General features: G+C 45.7%; 1 protein-coding gene across 4 annotated transcripts in view; it reads right to left on the bottom strand.

Moving 5' to 3' along the window:
• Positions 1–21,734, bottom strand: part of LOC126198504 (endophilin-A) — a 772,777-nt gene that overhangs the window by 135,742 nt on the left and 615,301 nt on the right. The gene's annotated exons all lie outside the window — the stretch shown is intronic.

Here is a 21,734-nt window from a genome sequence, read left to right as displayed (position 1 = left end):
GCTGTTTCCTCAAGAATCTCACAACAGGATCTTGTAGTCCCATACCAACAAATATCTTAAGCTCTGGAAGCTCAAAATGCCGAAAATATGCATAGAAGGATAGAAAGTAAATGCAAAATGCATCCCGAAGAGGGAGGAGGGAAGTGTGAGAGGGCACCCCCTCTCCACCAACTCCCCCCCCCCCACCACCACCACCAACCGCAGATCTGGAGTAAAGACTTTTTATTTATTATAGGATTCTCCTACACTTCTAGAAACAACAGTCTATGATTCCGCTACACCGCTGGTTCAGGCATTCTAGCATAACGTGGACGACCATAATGAACGCCATCATGGTTTTAGCAATCGCTGCATAAAATATGTTTGTTTGACGGCTGGGTCGCTCGTTGAAATATTGTGCTGAAAACTGAAACAATAACCCGGCTGGACACCCGGAAATTCACTATGTTTGTTCGGTTGTGACACTGTTCACAGAAAATTACGCCATTTTTGCGCAACACAGATGCGAACGTTTCCTGAACAGTGCCGAAGACGAGCCACCAATCTTTTTTTCTGTCAATTCCGCATACCCGATATTGTTCAATACAGACCCGACGGATGGAGACTTATCAATCTTACACGGCAGATCACTGGACTGATCTCCGAAGTACACGGTTGTGTTATACGTAAGGTTTGCTTGTTTCCGCCCTAGCAAGGCCCCTCTGTGCAAAAACGTCTGTCATCTTAAAGGTAAGGCTTTTAACATTAATACACATTTTTATCCAGCTCATAGTCTACAGAAATGATGGTAGAATGGCTCATAAACCGGAGGAAGTGTTGGGAAGGTGTCAAGAACGTCTAGAGCGCCTGTAAGAGGCTGATCAAAACGAAATAATATTGAAATAGAAGAGGAAACAAGAATTTTAGAAGAGGGCAAAGGATGCTGCATCTTGGCACGAGAAGGTGAAAAGGCTATAAGAAAGATAAAGAAACGTAAAGCAAGTGGAAGTGATGTATTACTAGCAGAGCTGTTTAAGAGCCTTGAAAGTATTGGCGCGAAGGAGTGAACTGATCTGTGTAATAAGCTACACGAAAAATGTGAATGGCCAGATGACAATCTCTCGGCAGTAATGATACCCATTGAGAAGAAAAGCAATTCCAGGAAATGTGAGAATCTTAGAACCATAAGTTTGATTTCTCATCAGCGAATGTCCTACCAATGGTGATAAAAGGAAGACTTCGTGGAAGACTGGAAAACTGCAAAGGAATAGTGTGGATTTAGAAGAAATGCAACTAGATTGTTGAGAATTATAGATGAGAGATACGTTGAAGGGGGAAGAGAAGTTTACACTGTTTTAATTGACTTGGAGAAAGCCTTTGAGGGAGTACAGTGGAATAAATTAATGGGCATTCTAAGGAAGGATGGAGTCGACTAGAGGGATAGAAGACTCATTAAGAACAGAAAATACGACTACAAATTGAGGATGAGGTGACAAAAATCACAAACGCAAGGGGGGCGAGGCAAGGCTGCTATCTCTCCCCAATACTGTTTAAGTTATATTTAGAGTACATTACTTATCCGGAAATGTTTGAAACAGAAAAAATGGGCGCGAGTTGGTGGTAGGGGACAGAATGCATTCGAGCTACAGATGATCTGGTTGGCTGTTTTGGGGGAAGGAGCCAAACAGCGAGGTCATCTGTCCCATCGTATTAGGAAAGGAAGTCGGCCATGCCCTTTCAAAGGAACCATCCCTGCATTTGCCCACGGCGATCTAGGGAAATCACGGAAAATGTAAGAAAAGGAAGCTTCTTTGTGGGTGCATGGATAGGGTATCGGAGGAAGAGACTGGCGAAGTGCTTTATATGGAGCGTGGCATTATACGGAACTGAGACATGGGCACTGAGGAAAGAGGAAAAAAGAAGAACAGAAGCATTCTCCGAGAGGTGGATTTGGATGAGGATGGAAGGGATACAAAAATGGTTTAAATGGCTCTGAGCACTATGGGAGTTAACTTCTTAAGTTATCAGTCCCCTAGAACTTAGAACTACAAACCTAACTAAGCTAAGGACATCACACACATCCATGTCCGAGGCAGGATTCGAACCTGCGACCGTAGCGGTCGCTCGGTTCCAGACTGTAGCGCCTAGAACCGCTCGGCCACTTCGGCCGGCCGGAAGGGATACAATGGGTACACAAAGTGAGAAACTATTGAGAAGAATGAGGGAAGAGTGAAAAATTTTTGAGGTAATCTGGAAGAGAAAACACAAATGGGTTGGACATTAGATGAGAAGTGACTGTTCACTGACGGAGGTTATGGAAGGAACGGTGAATGGAAGAAGAACAAGGAGAAGAAGAAGATTCCAGATCGTGGACAGCACAAGGAGAGAAAACAATTATGAGAAAATGAAGAGAGTATCAGATGACAGAGCTGAATGGAGAGCTACACGTGAGGCACTGCCCCAGGGTTTACTGATGCTGCTGCTGCTACTGACGATGATGATGATAGTCTGTAGCTGGTTCAAATGGCTCTGAGCACTATGCGACTTAGCTTCTGAGGTCATCAGTCGCCTAGAGCTTAGAACTAATTAAACCTAACTAATCTAAGGACATCCCACACATCCATGCCCGAGGCAGGATTCGAACCTGCGACCGTAGCGGTCGCTCGGCTCCAGACTGTAGCGCCTAGACAACCGCACGGCCACTCCGGTCGGCTAGTCTGTAGCAAGCACGGTTTTATACGAAAGCTTTAATTTATTTAGATATTCAGAAAAATCCGTCTTTAAAAAGGTGAATTAATTGTTTATTGCAATTAGATATTTTTTCGCTTTTCTGAAGAGCATAATCAGTGGTTTTTATGCTTTATGGAATCAATTATACAGGTTTGTGAGAGTACGGACAGGTCCAATAATATGTAATCACTCTAAGAAGATTCTCGGCGAGGTCACGGATGTGATTCGCTGACTGTCAAAATCGACTGCCGATAATTGATTGTGACACATTTCCTATCGCTACCAACTTTAGACTGAGGGCCACACTGTTTTTAACGTGGCTAACTTGTCAATTAAATAACATGCTTCTAGCGTTAATTACACATATAACGTCAGTGATCGTTATCTCACTGTATAACTTCTGCCCTCGTAGATGCAGAAGCACAGAACAGTGTTGTCTTCTAGTTCATATAAGAACCGGACAGAAATCACTTAATACAGGTCGATGTCACCTGATTCCTAGAAGTCGAGTAATCCCATCAGCCATTTCGCCGAGAATGTCTTCGAGTACACTTATAACACGAGAACAGCATATAACTCACTTCAGTAAAGCATGTGAATCTTGGCTTGATTCAGTGATGTACAATACGGAATTCGATTGCCCCAACAATCGGGCTACGCCCCGCAGTCAACTCGACAGAAATATACCGAAGAAGGCAATATTGGAAGTCTGCATGGCACAAAAGGGCGGCATATTCCGCTCTATGCTATGAGTTCGAAAACATGATTACGTGGAACTCTGTGCCACTGTGGAACGACGTATGTCGCTCAAACCATTAGAGCAGTCGAGCATCATTAAGGAGCCTACGGCAATAACAAGCTGAAAAAACTTATTAAAGAAAACGAAGGTCTGAATATAATCAATGTTCGCAGTACAGCACTTAATTTGTGAAATTCTCGTCCGTCACTCCGTGCGCCAGAGCCGGAAACACCAAGGGAACACGCATTTAACGTGAGCGCATAAAAATAAAATACCACGCCGAAATTGGCGATCGGCCTCCAACATCATAAGTTCTAACTTTTCGGGTTAAGATGGTAGGGAATCCTAAAATCAACACCAGAAGGTCCAACTTTTTGGGTTAAGATGGTACGGAATCCTAAACTGAGTGTTTTGTGACAAATGACTAATTCTCATAAACTGATATACTTTAGTCATTTTTATTCACATAAACAAGTTACATCCTATAGTTTCAGTTCACAGCAGCTGTTCAAAGACGACAACCGCTAGTCTCAACGCACGCGTTTCAAAAATGGTTCAAATGGCTCTAAGAACTATGGGACTTAACATCTGAGGTAATCAGTCCCATAGACTTAGAACTACTTAAACCTAACTAACCTCAGGACAACACAAACATCCATGCCCGAGGCAGGATTCGAAACTGCGACCGTAGCAGCAGCGCGGTTCCGGACTGGAGCGCCTAGAACCTCTGCAATGTCTCTAATACACATAGACTCATAGAGGTTAGAACCAACCAAACCGGTGCGTCCTCATTTCCTACTGGTGTTAAATACGAGTGGTTATAATTAAACTTTCATTGCTTGCCCCAGTGTAGACGGAAAAAAGATTTAACGCATGGGTACCCAAAATTATAGGAATGATGTTCAGAGAGCGCTGCAGGATTTGCGTTGTTAGTAGCGTTAGCGACATGAGCTGCCGTTAGGCGGTGGTACTGGTACGGTGACATAGGGTTCAGTCAACATGGTTCTGGACAAGGAGGGCACGGAAATACTCGTAAAGCTGTTTTATCTAACCAACAGCAACAGTGTATCGACACATTAAAGGAACACGGAGAGATCCTCATTTCAAACTGGGGTTGAAGAATACGATTCGGACGTTAAGTTTAACTGGCGATTTCGGAATTGCTCCTGGAGCAGGCCAACACCGCCACAAACTGTTGAAGAAGTTACCGTTGCCATGGCTGAAAATGTTGGACGTAATGTGCGATCTTCAAGCACCGAACGACCTGTGTCACGGGACAGCTAAACATTTTATGATCCACCGTTGTTTCGAGAAGCAGCAGAGCAGTGTTTACTGCGGTACCAGGTTGACGTGGATGCAGATGGTCGCTACATTGAGCGACGTTTATAGACTGGACAGTAAACATGGTACGCAATTAACAAATGTTACCTCTCACGTGGAATTTACAACGTGTTTCTTCTTAAAAATGTTTCCACTAAGTTTCGTTGTCCTATGATCACTCGTTTTTCATGTGGTCCTCTCAAGTAGTTGAACGTTTAATATTATAACCACCCCGTACACTAACGACTTCAAGTAACCCCAAACGAAAGAAAGACGGCGATTCCGTAGGCCGTGCCAGACGGCCTACACATCCACTCCAAAAATGAGGGTCCCTGATGTTCAGTTGATCACGGACATAAATATCTAAGTGTGATAGAACAACGTAATGTTCAAACCAAATCTTGTTACATAAAATTATTCCATTCCACTGTGGCGCACTGGTACAGCAACCTTATTATAAGTTGATTGTAAAAACAGTCGTACGTTGTACATTACTGGCCATTAATATTGCTACACCACGAAGATGATGTGCTACAGAAATTTAACCGACAGGAAGAAGATGCTGTGATATGCAAATGATTAGCTTTTCAGATCATTCACACAAGGTTGGCGCCGATGGCAACACATACAACGTGCTGACGTGAGGAAACTTTCCAACCGATTTCTCATACACACACATCAATTGACACCGGCGTCCCAACGGCCTCGTATCACTAGCAGTCGAGATGACAGGCATCTTATCCGCATGGCTGTAACGGATCGTGCAGCCACATCTCGATCCCTGAGTCAACACAAATGGCTTTGAGCACTATGGGACTTAACATCTGAGGTCATCAGTCCCCTAGAAAATTTCAGCAGGATAATGCACGACCGCATGTTGCAGGTCCTGTACGCGCCCTTCTGGATACAGAAAATGTTCGACTGCTGACCTGGCCAGCACATTCTCCAGATCTCTCACCAATTGAAAACGTCTGGTCAATGGTGGCCAAGCAACTGGCTACTCACAATACGCCAGTCACTACTCTTGATGAACTGTGGTATCGTGTTGAAGCTGCATGGGCAGCTGTACCTGTACACGCCACCCAAGCTATGTTTGACTCAATGCCCAGGCGTATCAAGGCCGTTATTACGGCCAGAGGTGGTTGTTCTGGGTATTGATTTCTCAGGATCGATGCACCCAAATTGCGTGAAAATGTAATCACATGTCAGTTCTAGTATAATATATTTGTCCAATGAATACCCGTTTATCATCTGCATTTCTTCTTGGTGTAGCAATTTGAATGGTCAGTAGTGTAGATTTGTAATTTATTTATTGCACGTTTGGCCTGGCAGGCTTCATCAGATAATCTGGAAGTACACACCAACGACAATATTATAAATGGCTGGCATGATCATATTGCAAACTAGCAAAACGACATAATACGCCACGGACAACAAAAAGTCGAGTTCCAACAATTGTGGAACACCAGATGACATAATCATCCAAGCGAGAGGCAGCAGATGAGGTCAAATGACCTGATCTTTAACAATTCCCGCCCATAAGTTGCTGCGGAACCGTTGCGGTGATGTGAGATAAGCACGATAGTACTCTGGTACTCTGGTGCAGCTGAGTTACGGCCAGCGTCTAGAGAGGATGCAAAACCTCCAAGAAAAAAAGACATTTTACTGACAAGTGAGGTGACAGATAATCTCACCATTGCAGGAGTGTATGATAACAAATGCAGACTAAATGAGACATAAATAGCACAGTAAAGAATTTTAATAAACATTTTTGGAGCAGTGATCAAAGATTTTTAAAAATTTTTCTTTTAAAAATTAAGTCTTGATCACACCACGTGTGCTTCAAGAACATAGGTGACCGGTTTCGGTCATATCACATGACCATCATCAGACCCATGGCAACCTTCGAAGATAGGTGGAGCACTCTTCTCAGCTGCTGTGATGTCAACTGGTCAGTGCTCCACCTACCATCTTCAAAGGTTGCCATGGGTCTGATGATGGTCATGTGATATGACCGAAACCGGTCACCTATGTTCTTGAAGTGATCAAGACTGAATTTTTGAAAGAAAAACAGTAAAGAATGCCCAAACAATTGCGTCAATGCACAGCACAACCCCCCAGCCCCACACTAGCGGCAACGCAGGCGTATTTTCTCGCATGAAAACGATCGTATTGGTACCGAATGCCACTTGCGACACGTCGCCCCAAGAATCTTGCGCATTTTGTTGCAATTCGGCAATGGTTCCGCAGACTGTGGAGAACAAGTAAGTTCCCGTTTCACCATGCGTGTGTAATTGGCTAGAGAGCCGGTGATTTTGCTGGCCAGGGTAGTAATTATACACTACTCGGAGCACGTTTCGTTGCAGCAGCCGTTCGTGGACATGCGACGTCTTGCTGGAAAAGCTAACAGCGTTTGAAATGTACTGAACACTGGTTACTTTACTCTGTAGAACCATCAAATTGGACCGCGAGTTGTAACTGATGCCATGCTGCCCTGCCCCCCCCCCTCCCCCGCTTCACCAGCTGACCTGTGTGTTGTGGGCGAATACACTCCGGAATAGGCAGCTCAACTTATCTAGGCCATACACGCGCACGTTCATCACTCGCATACAAACAGAACCTACTCTCACCACTGAAGGCAACAGAGCGCCTTTTCACTCTCCAGCTCTCCAGTCGACTCTTCCATAACACGTGAGTAGGCACGCTTGGCGGTGTCCTGGTGTTAGTGGTAGCCTGGCACAGAAACACGTGATTTCGATTCTGCTCCAAGCAGACCGTTCCCAGCGGTCTCTCTTGACACAGTAGGTGCACCACGGGCCCATATTTCGTTCCTGGATGATGTTCTGTCGGCCACATCTACTCGCACATTGCGCGGACGTCCAAAACTTGGTCTATGGGCATGGAAGTATCGACAGACCACAGCTGAAAGCAGCAACACACCGTCGGTACGTTTTACCCAACATGTGCAACAATCTGTCGATACTTCCATCCAGCTTCTTGCAGGCTCACAAAGCGACACCGTTCAAATGGGTGAAGCTTTCGGCAGGAGTACGTACTCGGCGGTAGGGCAGGGTTATACCCTAGAATGAATGTTGCAAACACTGTTTACCTCTAACTCAGCACAGTTACTGCCTACAGAGTCAAAACAGAGGGTGCACTGACAGGACTGAGCGCTGTCTTAACGCCGATGGCCGTGACAAATGAATCACTAATGCTACAACCCCTCAGTATGCATATATTATGAACTTAGTCCTTGAGGATGCTGTATATTTTATCCTGGTAGTGTATTTTATGAGTCCCCCTCAACGTCAAACAAATAGTTCCCAAGTGCACATCCATCCGCCAGGTGCGGATATAAGTGACACGCACAGTATCGTACTGTATCAACAGTACCTCAGCGCGACATCGGGACCATGTCTATATTAGTCGCCAAGAAGAGCCAAATTGGTCATTCTACGAGAGATGGTAGTCATTGTTCACTGGATTCAGGACTAGATCGGAGTTAAAGTCAGATCAAACTGGAAATGAACAACTGCCACACAATGACTTCGTATTATATTTAAGTACTATAAAGTTCGTCAATAGAAACTATTGTAAATTGTTGCTAATCTGTGATGATATCAGTTTGCTGTAGCTGCTGCCTAACCCCACAAGGCTGCACAGCTGCTCTGTGCAAACAAGTCACCTCCTAGCAGCAACTACTTTTGGTGGTATGGGGTTCAACTGCTGCCACGTATTTACTTTTGACGTTAAGTAAATTAACTGGTGAACACAGCAGGTGCAGCTGCTGCTCTACCTGTACTCTCCTACTGTGGTCATTTTAGGTCTTGTCCCACACGATCCAACATCATCTTTTCTAGCGAATTCTCCAGCACATTCCTGTCTACTTGAACTTGCTGGACCTCGACATAAGTTCCACCTGCAGATTTAATCCGGGAAGCAGCCGCCGCAGCTTACGTTAGCGGCACGTTTAATTCAGGTGCGACGAAACGGACCGCTTCGACCCCAGGCGGCAGCTGTGCAATGCGGCGGCGAGGGCAGTACAGCGCGAATTCGACTGTGCCCACAGTTTTTTGTCTAGAACCTTGCCCACCTCTGCCAACGGCCTAGCTGCTGTGGTAACCGCTGTCGGGCTTGGCAAGCATTTGGATGGGTGATCGTCTGGGTCTGCCGAGGGCTGCTGGCAAGCGGGGTGCACTCAGTCCTAGTGAGGCCAATGGAGAAGCTACTTGACTGAGAAGTAGCGGCTCCCGCAATGAAGACTGAAATTGGCCGGGAGAGCGGTGTGCTGGCCACATGCTCCTCCACATCCGCATCCAGTGACGCCTATCAGCCGAGGATGACACGCGGTAGGTCTGTACCGCTGGGCCTTTCGAGGCATGTTCGGAAGGAGAGGAGTTTGCCCACATTTCTGTGGCTCGAACGACCACGCTTTTTGTAAATTGCTATCCTCCGCGATAACTTTCTTTCAGCTAGCACGACGCCTATTGCGAATCTTATCTTAGCATATTCGTTGTGTTTTCCGAGCGATGCACTCTATTGTACGTTACATTAAATTCAAGTCCCTGTAAGCAGTAATGCCTCATCCTCGTTAACCAGTCATGAACTGTAAACAGCGGTAAGCTCTACCGAGGACACATCGCATGCGATTATACAATGTTCTCCACGGTAGCACGATCTACGTCGATACGACAGAGAGTTGATTTGTAAACTACTTTAATTTAACAACAAACACGGTCCAAACTTGTACTGATCAGTCAAGTCATAGGTACAACCTGAAAAACTAATTTCCGAGCATCGGATCGTGGTCTCAACCCACTCAGATTACAACCATCGATATGGTGCCCATATGAAAGCTCCCTGATTTCCGACAAAATGTACTGCAACCCAATAAATTTTGTGTACTATTTTTGCTAAATGATTCCTTTTGTTCCGTCTCAGGTGACAAATAATCACCAGAAATGACTATACCTTAAGAGTGAGCCCAATCTGTGGAGTTGTTTGCGCAAACGCAATCACCCATTGCAGTCCAAAGCAATTTCCAATGTGAATTTCAAAGGGAGCCACCAGATGTTAAGGCGAATATGGCTTGGGATGACAAGTTCTAAGCCACTAGGAGTGTGAACGGTCAGTCAGAGCCGGGAAGGAAACAAACAACTGGTGATATGATGGCAGAGATCAGAAAAACCTTCCAAGGAGACCATCAAAGTCAGTTCGCCGACGATTACGAGAGCTAAACATCCCCTGCTCAATTGTTCACGAGGCGCCGCATAAATAACTTCGCTTGCACGCTTTTCAAGTTCAAATTGTGCACGTATTGAACCTAAACGACTTTCAGCTTCACCACGAATTTTCTATGAGATGTTGGACCACACTGGGGTAAACTGCAACTATCTAGACAATGCCGTTCTCTCTGACGAGGCAACCTTCAATACACGTGGAAAATTAATCGGCACAAACCCCCACAATTTTCGGGGACATGACCGACACAGCGAAAAGGTGAATGAATGGCAGGCACTGATGAAAGACAGCACAGTTGGACCATTTTTCTTCATGGAGCATACAGTAACAGGAACCGTGTATCTGGATACGGTTGAGCAATTTGCTGCCCCCTTCAGACAAATGTCATCTTCCATCCAGATGGTGAAACAACCTATTGCACTTCACATATTTGTGACTTTCTGAACCGAATGTTCTCACAGCGATGGATGGGACATGAGAGAGTAACGAAATGGCGACTGCGATCTCAGGAGCCGGCCGGAGTGACCGAGCGGTTCTGGGCGCTGCAGTCTGGAACCGCGCGACCGCTACGGTCGCAGTTTCGAATCCTGCCTCGGGCATGGATGTGTGTGATGTCCTTAGGTTAGTTAGGTTTAAGTAGTTCTAAGTTCTACGGGACTCATAAGTTTAGTCCCATAGTGCTCAGAGCCATTTGAATTTGATCTCTGGACATAAGCCCTCTGGATTTCTTCCTGTGTGGTTATTTGAAAGATATTGTTCATGCCTCTCCTGTACCTTACTTTGGCGACCTCCGCGAGACCTGTGGATGCAACAACCTCCATCACACCAGATATGCCTGGACGTACATGGTTTGAGAAAGAGTACCATCTAGGCAGTGTATTGGTTGCGAAACTGTAGAAGTGTTGTTAATTTGTTGCACAAAACTTTTTGCTTTATTTTAGACGATGCTGCAAACCATAAGTATCAATGTCTCTTTCTCTTATTGTGTTTGGAAGTCAGTGATGTTTCATGAGGGTACTTCGTAATTTGGACACTGAAGGTTCGGCATATCTCGCGCAGGAGAGTACTAGTTCTGGAGACACTTATAAAACGTACATCTACACTCCTGGAAATTGAAATAAGAACACCGTGAATTCATTGTCCCAGGAAGGGGAAACTTTATTGACACATTCCTGGGGTCAGATACATCACATGATCACACTGACAGAACCACAGGCACATAGACACAGGCAACAGAGCATGCACAATGTCGGCACTAGTACAGTGTATATCCACCTTTCGCAGGAATGCAGGCTTCTATTCTCCCATGGAGACGATCGTAGAGGTGCTGGATGTAGTCCTGTGGAACGGCTTGCCATGCCATTTCCACCTGGCGCCTCAGTTGGACCAGCGTTCGTGCTGGACGTGCAGACCGCGTGAGACGACGCTTCATCCAGTCCCAAACATGCTCAATGGGGGACAGATCCGGAGATCTTGCTGGCCAGGGTAGTTGACTTACACCTTCTAGAGCACGTTGGGTGGCACGGGATACATGCGGACGTGCATTGTCCTGTTGGAACAGCAAGTTCCCTTGCCGGTCTAGGAATGGTAGAACGATGGGTTCGATGACGGTTTGGATGTACCGTGCACTATTCAGTGTCCCCTCAACGATCACCAGTGGTGTACGGCCAGTGTAGGAGATCGCTCCCCACACCATGATGCCGGGTGTTGGCCCTGTGTGCCTCGGTCGTATGCAGTCCTGATTGTGGCGCTCACCTGCACGGCGCCAAACACGCATACGACCATCATTGGCACCAAGGCAGAAGCGACTCTCATCGCTGAAGACGACACGTCTCCATTCATCCATCCATTCACGCCTGTCGCAACACCACTGGAGGCGGGCTGCACGATGTTGGGGCGTGAGCGGAAGACGGCCTAACGGTGTGCGGGACCGTAGCCCAGCTTCATGGAGACGGTTGCGAATGGTCCTTGCCGATACCCCAGGAGCAACAGTGTCCCTAATTTGCTGGGAAGTGGCGGTGCGGTCCCCTACGGCACTGCGTAGGATCCTACGGTCTTGGCGTGCATCCGTGCGTCGCTGCGGTCCGGTCCCAGGTCGACGGGCACGTGCACCTTCCGCCGGCCACTGGCGACAACATCGATGTACTGTGGAGACCTCACGCCCCACGTGTTGAGCAATTCGGCGGTACGTCCACCCGGCCTCCCGCATGCCCACTATACGCCCTCGCTCAAAGTCCGTCAACTGCACATACGGTTCACGTCCACGCTGTCGCGGCATGCTACCAGTGTTAAAGACTGCGATGGAGCTCCGTATGCCACGGCAAACTGGCTGACACTGACGGCGGCGGTGCACAAATGCTGCGCAGCTAGCGCCATTCGACGGCCAACACCGCGGTTCCTGGTGTGTCCGCTGTGCCGTGCGTGTGATCATTGCTTGTACAGCCCTCTCGCAGTGTCCGGAGCAAGTATGGTGGGTCTGACACACCGGTGTCAATGTGTTCTTTTTTCCATTTCCAGGAGTGTATTCTTGAAACCAGCTAACCCACTGAGTTACTAATATTTTTCGCCAAGGTCGATGCTATACTTATTATTTAAATTTGCGAAAATCGGCGTATTTTGTCTTACACACTTTTGTCAAAATTACATACTTTTCTTAATGGGAATTTTTTATAAATGTATCCTTACTATTTATTGAAGAGTGAAAACTGTTTTAGAAGCTTTTGTTGGCGTGGTATAGCCGAAAAAATACAGGCCTGTGAAACGCCACCATTCATTTCTCACACTCATAGCGTGCATCATTTGTCTTTGTACATTACACCATTTCTGGAGAGTGTTGTCTTGATGGGACTGCGGGCGTAAACCTAGCAAAGCCTGAAAACAATTGCTTATAACTCGCAAAATATTGAAATAAATCGAGTCTTACACCACTAAACAGGCCGATTTCTCAGCTTTCCAATGATACACGTCATGCCATCTATTAAGAGTGAAGAAGAAACACTAAGAAGAAGCTTTAGCTACTCGGTCCGTCTCACAGCCGGCAATGTAATAACGGGCTTGAAACCTGCGAACGGCTGTATAAGCCAATGGCATAATTACCTATCAGCAAGTTAAACTAGTCATGGTAAAACGCTACACAAATAGGATCGCAACTGGTGTGAGTTGCGGCAGGGAGCATATACAGGGTGTTACAAAAAGGTACGGCCAAACTTTCAGGAAACATTCCTCACACACAAATAAAGAAAAGATGTTATGTGGACATGTGTCCCGAAACGCTTAATTTCCATGTTAGAGCTCATTTTAGTTTCGTCAGTACTTACTGTACTTCCTTGATTCACCGCCAGTTGGCCCAATTGAAGGAAGGTAATTTTGACTTCGGTGCTTGTGTTGACATGCGACTCATTGCTCTACAGTACTAGCATCAAGCACATCAGTACGTAGCATCAACAGGTTAGTGTTCTTCACCTACGTTCAATGGAGCACGTTATCATGATTTCATACGGGATACTCTACCTGTGCTGCTAGAACATGTGCCTTTACAAGTACGACACAACATGTGGTTCATACACGATGGAGCTCCTGCACATTTCAGTCGAAGTGTTCGTACGCTTCTCAACAACAGATTCGGTGACCGATGGATTGGTAGAGGCGGACCAATTTCATGGCCTCCACGCTCTCCTGACCTCAACCCTCTTGACTTTCATTTATGGGGGCATTTGAAAGCTCTTGCCTACGCAACCCCGGTACCAAATGTAGAGGCTCTTCGTGCTCGTATTGTGGACGGCTGTGATAAAATACGCCATTCTCCAGGGCTGCATCAGCGCATCAGGGATTCCATGCGAAGGAGGGTGGATGCATGTATCCTCGCTAACGGAGGACATTTAGAACATTTCCTGTAACAAAGTGTTTGAAGTCACGCTGGTACGTTCTGTTGCTGTGTGTTTCCATTCCATGATTAATGTGATTTGAAGAGAAGTAATAAAAGGAGCTCTAACATGGAAAGTAAGCGTTTCCGGACACATGTCCACATAACATATTTTCTTTCTTTGTGTGTGAGGAATGTTTCCTGAAAGTTTGGCCGTCTTTTTTGTAACACCCTGTATTACACCATCGCTTACAACACCTGAAGAAGACTACGCTTCAATTAAAATAACTGTGACCCACGTTCCGGTGAGGCGAATGGTATGAGCAAGCGGCCAGCCGATCGTAGGTATTTGTCGAGCGCCGGGTGTTTTCAGGCAGATGCAGAGCCTCGTCAAGCGTGGCTCGCAGCAAGCCTGTAGTGTAACATGCAGTGCTTTTTTTCTAAAAAAAAAAAAAAGTTGGAGGGTACTCCGATATTGGATATAATGCAGCGAAAATTACGTATAACTAAAGCATGGCTTTTAGCCATGACGGTAGTGTTCGCGCTTCCCACGCCCTGGATCCCGGGTTCGATTCCCGGCGGGGCTAGGGATTTTCTCTGCCTCGTGATGACTGGGTGTTGTGTGATGTTCTTAGGTTAGTTAGGTTTAAGTAGTTCTAAGTTCTAGGGGACTGATAACCATAGATGTTAAGTCCCATAGTGCTCAGAGCCATTTGAACCATTTTTTAGCCATGACGTCATCAACATGTCTAACTACAAAAAATAAATAAATAAATAAAATTACATTAAATTAAAAATAAAGGTATCAGACTCTTCAGTTGACTTTACTATAGCAGGAGAACAAGTAAAATAGTTTGCTAGTTTTTTGCTCATCTCTCACCTCCAACTTAACTTACAAGTTGCAACGAAATACAGGACACACTGTAAAACTTCGCACAACCGACGAGAACGGAACAGCTAACACAAACGAATGAAGAACAACAAAACAAAGATTGCAATGAATTGCGAAGGATCACGGTAGCCCGACCGTAGAGACACCTATCGGTAGCTCGGCGTTTGAGCGTACGCTTAATCCGTTTAGCAATACCAACGCCCACTATTAGCGGGCGAGGGCACTACATGCTTGTCGAACTGGCTGCTAGCGATTCAGTAGTCGAGAACGCTTGCCGCAGCTTCGAAATGCTTGAAACAGTCAATGACATCGCTTTTCCCACTAAAAACTGCACTGGTATCGTTCCTATTGCAATTACCAATACGAAAAAATTAACTAAAAAATTTACGTCCGTGAAATGAATCTTTGGCACTCTTCCAAGTTCTCAACATCATAAAAAAAACTACTCTGCCGATGAAAAGGTTTAGGGGTACGCATCCCCCAGCGTTCCCCCCAGAAAAACAGCACTAGCTAACATGTAACAACAACCCCCCCCCCCCAACCCCCGCCACTTCAGTCGATCGATCACAAATTAATTCACTTCCTTCCAACGGTGTCGTCAACTCGACTGGGAATATGGAAATACGAGGGTGTGCTGAAAAGTAACGGCTCCAAATTTTTTATGTGAAAACTCTTAAAACTTTTTAAATAAAACAAACTTTATTAATATTCTACACCCTAATTCTTCATGTCTACATATTTTCTCTTCAACAGAATCACTCTGGCGACAAACATGTATCTCCCAGAGAGATACCAGCAGAGCCTCACCTCTGCTTGCATCGCTTCATCACTATCAAAGAGAAGTCCTCGAAGGAGTTCTGGAAACGAATGAAAATCGAATGTGGCCCAGTTGGGACACTATGGACGATGAGCGATGGCGGTGTACCCAAGTAGACGGATCGCTGAAAACGTCGCAGCACTCTTGTGTGGTATGGTATAGTCATGTTGAGCTAGCAATGGTAGTTATTGCTGAAACAACCGGTTTTCGGTTAAAACGGCTATTTTTGTCTTCAGTTTAACCCGACAGGTTTCTAAAATAAATGACTTTCGGTTTTTTTATTGCTATTATTTCGAACAAAGATTCAAAACTTCTAATGAATGTGAAGGAGTAAGGCATCGCGGGGTTGAGGCTGGAGCATAAATCGGTCTCATTGTCTCCAGCAAAGATTGCGAGGGTGGACGAGACGGTCCCAGTGACAGCGAGAGCAAAATGTCATTGGTTGTTGACTCCCCTTTATTGTCACTTTTGGATGGTATCAGTTTTTCACTCTCAAGAACCACAAAATTAAGGGTTCAGTTATCATCCCAAGTTTATAGCAAGTCACTAAAATTATAGGTATATCAATCAAATTTACTTTCTTTTCCAAGGAAGATTGTGGATGTTTTGTCATTATATGATGCTGCAAGGTTATTGTGCGTCCTCCCGTTTTTAATCGTCTAATGCAAATGGAGCACTGTACTTTACTGGTACTGCACTTTGCGAAATTCTTCCGGACTAGGGATGATACCATTCTACAATAAACCCCGACCGAGCGAGGTGGCGCAGTGGTTAGACACTCCAGGCAAATGCCGGGATGGTTCCTCTGAAAGGGCACGGCCGACTTCATTCCCCATCCTTCCCTAATCCGATGAGACCGATGACCACGCTGTCTGGTCTCCTTCCCCAAACCAACCAACCAACCAATAAACTGATGTCCGAGGACAACAGCGAGACACTACGGCACAGACCATGTTGGAGTAAATCTTGCACAATGGACGTAGATTCGTACCGTCTAACATGCCACGCCACGTGGCAACAGGTGCATTATTGTCTCTGCAATGCTGTACCGATGCTTATGTCATTGTTGCCAGTTCCTAACTGTAGGTAATGTTAACAAAATAATTCTGATCGCTTTTCCCAATTTCTATACTAATCCAACATTTCAAAAACTGGAAATTTTACAAATAAACTTTACTCGTTTTTAAAAAGTTCTATTTAAAAACCAAAAATTTTAGCACTGTCACCGGGTTATAAGTAAATAATCAAAAAATAACCTATCATAACCGAGACCAAACCAATAGCGAAAAATACCGGTTATTCAGAACTAAAATACAGGTATCTACATCTACATGATTACTCTGCAATTAACATTGAAGTGCTTGGCAGAGGGTTTATCGAACCACAGTCATACTATCTGTCTACCATTCCACTCCCGAACAGCGCGCGGGAAAAACGAACACCTAAACTTTTCTGTTCGAGCTCTGATTTCTCTTATTTTATTTCGATGATCATTCCTACCTATGTAGGTTGGGCTCAACAAAATATTTTCGCATTCGGAAGAGAAAGTTGGTGACTGAAATTTCGTAAATAGATCTCGCCGCGACGAAAAACGTTTTTGCTTTAATGACTTCCATCCCAACTCGCGTATCATATCTGCCACACTCTCTCCCCTATTACGTGATAATACAAAACGAGCTGCCCTTTTTTGCACCCTTTCGATGTCCTCCGTCAATCCCACCTGGTAAGGATCCCACACCGCGCAGCAATATTCTAACAGAAGACGAACGAGTGTAGTGTAAGCTGTCTCTTTAGTGGACTTGTTGCATCTTCTAAGTGTCCTGCCAATGAAACGCAACCTTTGGCTCGCCTTCCCCACAATATTATCTATGTGGTCTTTCCAACTGAAGTTGTTCGTAATTTTAATACCCAGGTACTTAGTTGAATTGACAGCCTTGAGAATTGTACTATTTATCGAGTAATCGAATTCCAAAGGATTTCTTTTGGAACTCATGTGGATCACCTCACACTTTTCGTTATTTAGCGTCAACTGCCACCTGCCACACCATACAGCAATCTTTTCTAAATCGCTTTGCAACTGATACTGGTCTTCGAATGACCTTACTAGACGGTAAATTACAGCATCATCTGCGAACAACCTAAGAGAACTGCTCAGATTGTCACCCAGGTCATTTATATAGATCAGGAACAGCAGAGGTCCCAGGACGCTTCCCTGGGGAACACCTGATATCACTTCGGTTTTAACGGCTCGGTTTTTCCCAGTCGTACGCTGAAGGAGAGAGTGCTCCTCTTTCAACTAGAAATTCGATTATAGCACACGCATCGACATAGTTACGTTACACACCGCCATGTAACAAGCTACAATTCGGATCCTCCTATCGGCAGTGGGTCACAACTGGCGTCAGCGACGCGGAGAAGTCGACCGAGTAATATGCACCACGCGTAATACCTCAGCCCATATTGAGCACAGAATAAAAAAATTAGATGCATTACTTTTCAGCACGACTTCTTACATAATCAAGCAAGAATTAGGCGGTCGCATCTCACTTGCGCTTTGATAAAACAGTATGACGAAATGCTGCAGGTGGGCATTATTTGCAACCAGCAGCTATAGAGAACTGTCGCTGGCGCCTGCGTGGGACGTGCAGAAGCGGATAGCTTCCGCTGCTCGTTTGAAAGTGAGGGAGCGACGAGATGCCCACTAATTGCCGCGCCGCGCAGAGCGGGCCGAACGCGGTAGGGCGCATCCCACGCGTAGCGCGGGCGGGTGGCCGGCGCGGCGCGGCGTGGGCGCCAAATGTCAGACGGGTACGGTGGCGCGAGCAGTGGCCGGCGCAGGCAGAGACACAGACACAGACTCACACTCGGGTTCAGCCGCCGCTGCCGCCCGCGCTGTATCGACCGCTGGGCCCGCGGGCTGCGCCCGGAACACCGCGTCTCGCCGCGCCGCGCCGGAGCAATCTTCGCTGCCTGCGAACCCGCGGCTCTCGCCCCCCGATACCCTTACTGTTAGGACACTAATACTAGGTAACAACAACATCTCGCTTCCGCTTCTGTCTACCACCTGACATGCAACTACGGACCCAATCTCTCACGCGAAGAGAGCAGTGGAAAAACGTATTGGGTTGTTATAATCAAGTGCACGTCCAGTGTGGGCTGTAATTACCGTGCGGCGGCGAAACTTGGTAGGTATGCTGTTGCGCTAATGTGGAACCGATTTATGTTCGAAAAAAATTAGTTCCAATTGTGGCCACCAGGTGTAAATCTGGCGCTGTACAGCATCTCGTCGAAGTCCAAGGTGCACGTGTTGAACAAACTGTGTAAGCGGCGGTTAATAATACAATCAAGATTCTGCCTTTCTAGCCTATCTGAATCTTTTCTTTGGACGTCCTGTTCCCAATTCACTACACACGGCGCGACTGCTACGGTCGCAGGTTCGAATCCTGCCTCGGGCATGGATGTGTGTGATGTCCTTAGGTTAGTTAGGTTTAAGTAGTTCTAAGTTCTAGGGGACTGATGACCTTACAAGGGAACCTCCCTCCCCCCATCGCACCCCCCTCAGATTTAGTTATAAGTTGGCACAGTGAATAGGCCTTGGAAAACTGAACACAGATCAATCGAGAAAACAGGATGAAGTTGTGTGAAACCGTGAAAAAAATTAGTAAAATATACAAACTGAGTAGTCCATGCGCAAGATAAGCAACATCAAGGAGAACGTGTGCTCAGGAGCGCCGCGGTCCCATGGTCAGCGTGAGTAGCTGCGGAACGAGAGGTCCTGGGTTCAAGTCTTCCCTTGGCTGAAAATTTTACTTTCTTTATTTTCGCAAAGTTATGATCTGTCCGTTCGTTCATTGACGTCTCTGTTCACAGTAATAAGTTTAGTGTCTGTGTTTTGCGACCGCACAGCAAAACCGTGCGATTAGTAGACGAAAGGACGTGCCTCTCCAATGGGAACCGAAAACATTTGATCGCAAGGTCATAGGTCAACCGATTCCTCCACGGGAAAACACGTCTGATATATTCTATACGACACTGGTGACGGCATGTGCGTCACATGACAGGAATATGTTGTCGACCCACCGAACTTGTACACTTAGCGAATGGGTAAAAAGATTCTTCTACCTTGCCCGATTTAGGTTTTTTTGTGGATGTGATAATCACTCCCAAAAAATGATGAAAACATAAGAGTTTGTCACATAAACTGAAAATAAAAAATTAAAATTTTCACTCGAGGGAAGACTTGAACCTAGGACCTCTTGTACCGTAGCTGCTCTCGCTAACCACGGGACCACGGCGCTACTTGACTCCCTGTGTCCTTGATGTTGCATATCTTCGAATGGACTATTCAGTTTGTATATTTTACCAATTTTTTTCATAGTTCCACACAACTTCTTCCTGTTTCCTCGATTGATCTGTGTTCAGTTTTTCAAGGCCTATCCACTGTGCCAACTTATAATTAAATCTGGGAGGGTGCGATGGGGAGGTTCCCTTGTTAGAAGTTAAGTTCCATAGTGCTCAGAGCCATTTGAACCACTACACACGTAAGCATTTCTATACGTCTTCCTTGCATTCGCACCGCCAGAATTCCGCCTGGTGGCCAAAATTGGAACTATTTTTTTTTCCCAGCGAAAACAGGTTCCTCATTAACGCATGAGCATATCAACCAAGTTTCGCTGCCATAAGATAAACGCAGCCTTCACAGGAACTGAGTGAATAGCTGCACTTCAATTATAACCATCTGGTAGAAGGTGGAATAGAGAATATTAAACGGATGTAAAAGGCACCAAAGCAGATAAATTATATTCTATGATAGTATGAATAACTGGTAAATATAAAGTAGTATCCATGCTGCTGCAAACGTCGTCGAACTGTTTGTGCAGATGGTTGTTGTCTAGCAAATGTCCCCATCTCTTGACTCAGGGATCGAGACGTGGCTGCACGATCCGTTACAGCCATGCGGATAAGATGCCTGTCATCTCGACTGCTAGTGACACGAGGCCGTTGGGGTCCAGCACGGCGTTCCGTATAACCCTCCTGTACCCACCCATTCCATATTCTGCTAACAGTCATTGGATCTCGACCAACGCGAGCAGCAATGTCGCGATACGATAAACCGCAATCGCGATAGTCTACAATCCGACCTTTATCAAAGTCGGAATCGTGATGGTACGCATTTACCCTCCTTACACGAGGCATCACAACCACGTTATACCAAGCAACGCCGGTCAACTGCTGTTTGTGTATGAGAAATCGGTTGGAAAATTTCCTCATGTCAGCACGTTGTAGATGTCGCCACCGGCGCCAACCTTGTGTGAATGCTCTGAAAAGCTAATCATTTGCATATCACAGCATCTTCTTCCTGTCGGTTAAACTTCGCGTCTGTAGCACGTCATCTTCGTGGTGTAGCAATTTTAATGGCCAGTAGTGTAATACAATCAACATTCTGCCTTTCTAACCTGTCTGAATCTTTTCTTTGGACGTCCTACTCTCAATGCACTACACACGTGTACATTTCTATGCGTCTTCCTTGCATTCATAGCGCCAAATTTCCGCCTGGTGGCCAAAATTGATTTTTTTTTCCAGTGAAAACAAGTTCCGCATTTACGCATCAGCATATCAACCAAGTTTCGCTGCCATACGATAATCGCAGCCCCCGCGGGACCTGAGTAAATAGCTGCACTTCAATTATAACTATCTGGTAAAAGGGGGAATAGAGAATGGTCAACGGATGTAAAGGGCACCAAAGCAAAACCACTCCAGCTAAATTATATTCTATGATAGTATGAATAACTGGTAAATGTAAAGTAGTATTGAAGATGGCGAAAGAGAAGATAAAAAAAGAGCAATGCTACGTCGATGTGCCGTTGGTCAAATACCGACGCGAGAAGAAAATGCGCTCGTGCCGCCGTGCATGATTTGACATACAGTTCTGCAATTCCGATCCCCAGAAGCTTAGTCCAACTTCTGAAAGACCCAAGTCTTTCCCACTCTGGCGCGTCCGCCCTGTATATTTTTGAAGAGATATAACTCCAATAAAACAAAAGTAAAAGCCTACACTACACTAGTTTGCAATTATTAACCTAAGTTGTAACCAGTGCTTTGGAGAGATTAACTTATCTAACACAAAATCATCGTTACGACTGTCATATCATAA

The sequence above is a fragment of the Schistocerca nitens genome, chromosome 8, assembly GCF_023898315.1.
Source record: "Schistocerca nitens isolate TAMUIC-IGC-003100 chromosome 8, iqSchNite1.1, whole genome shotgun sequence".
Lineage (NCBI taxonomy): Eukaryota > Metazoa > Arthropoda > Insecta > Orthoptera > Acrididae > Schistocerca > Schistocerca nitens.
Note: the sequence above shows the minus strand (reverse complement) of the source record. Positions and strands in the feature narration are given on the sequence as shown.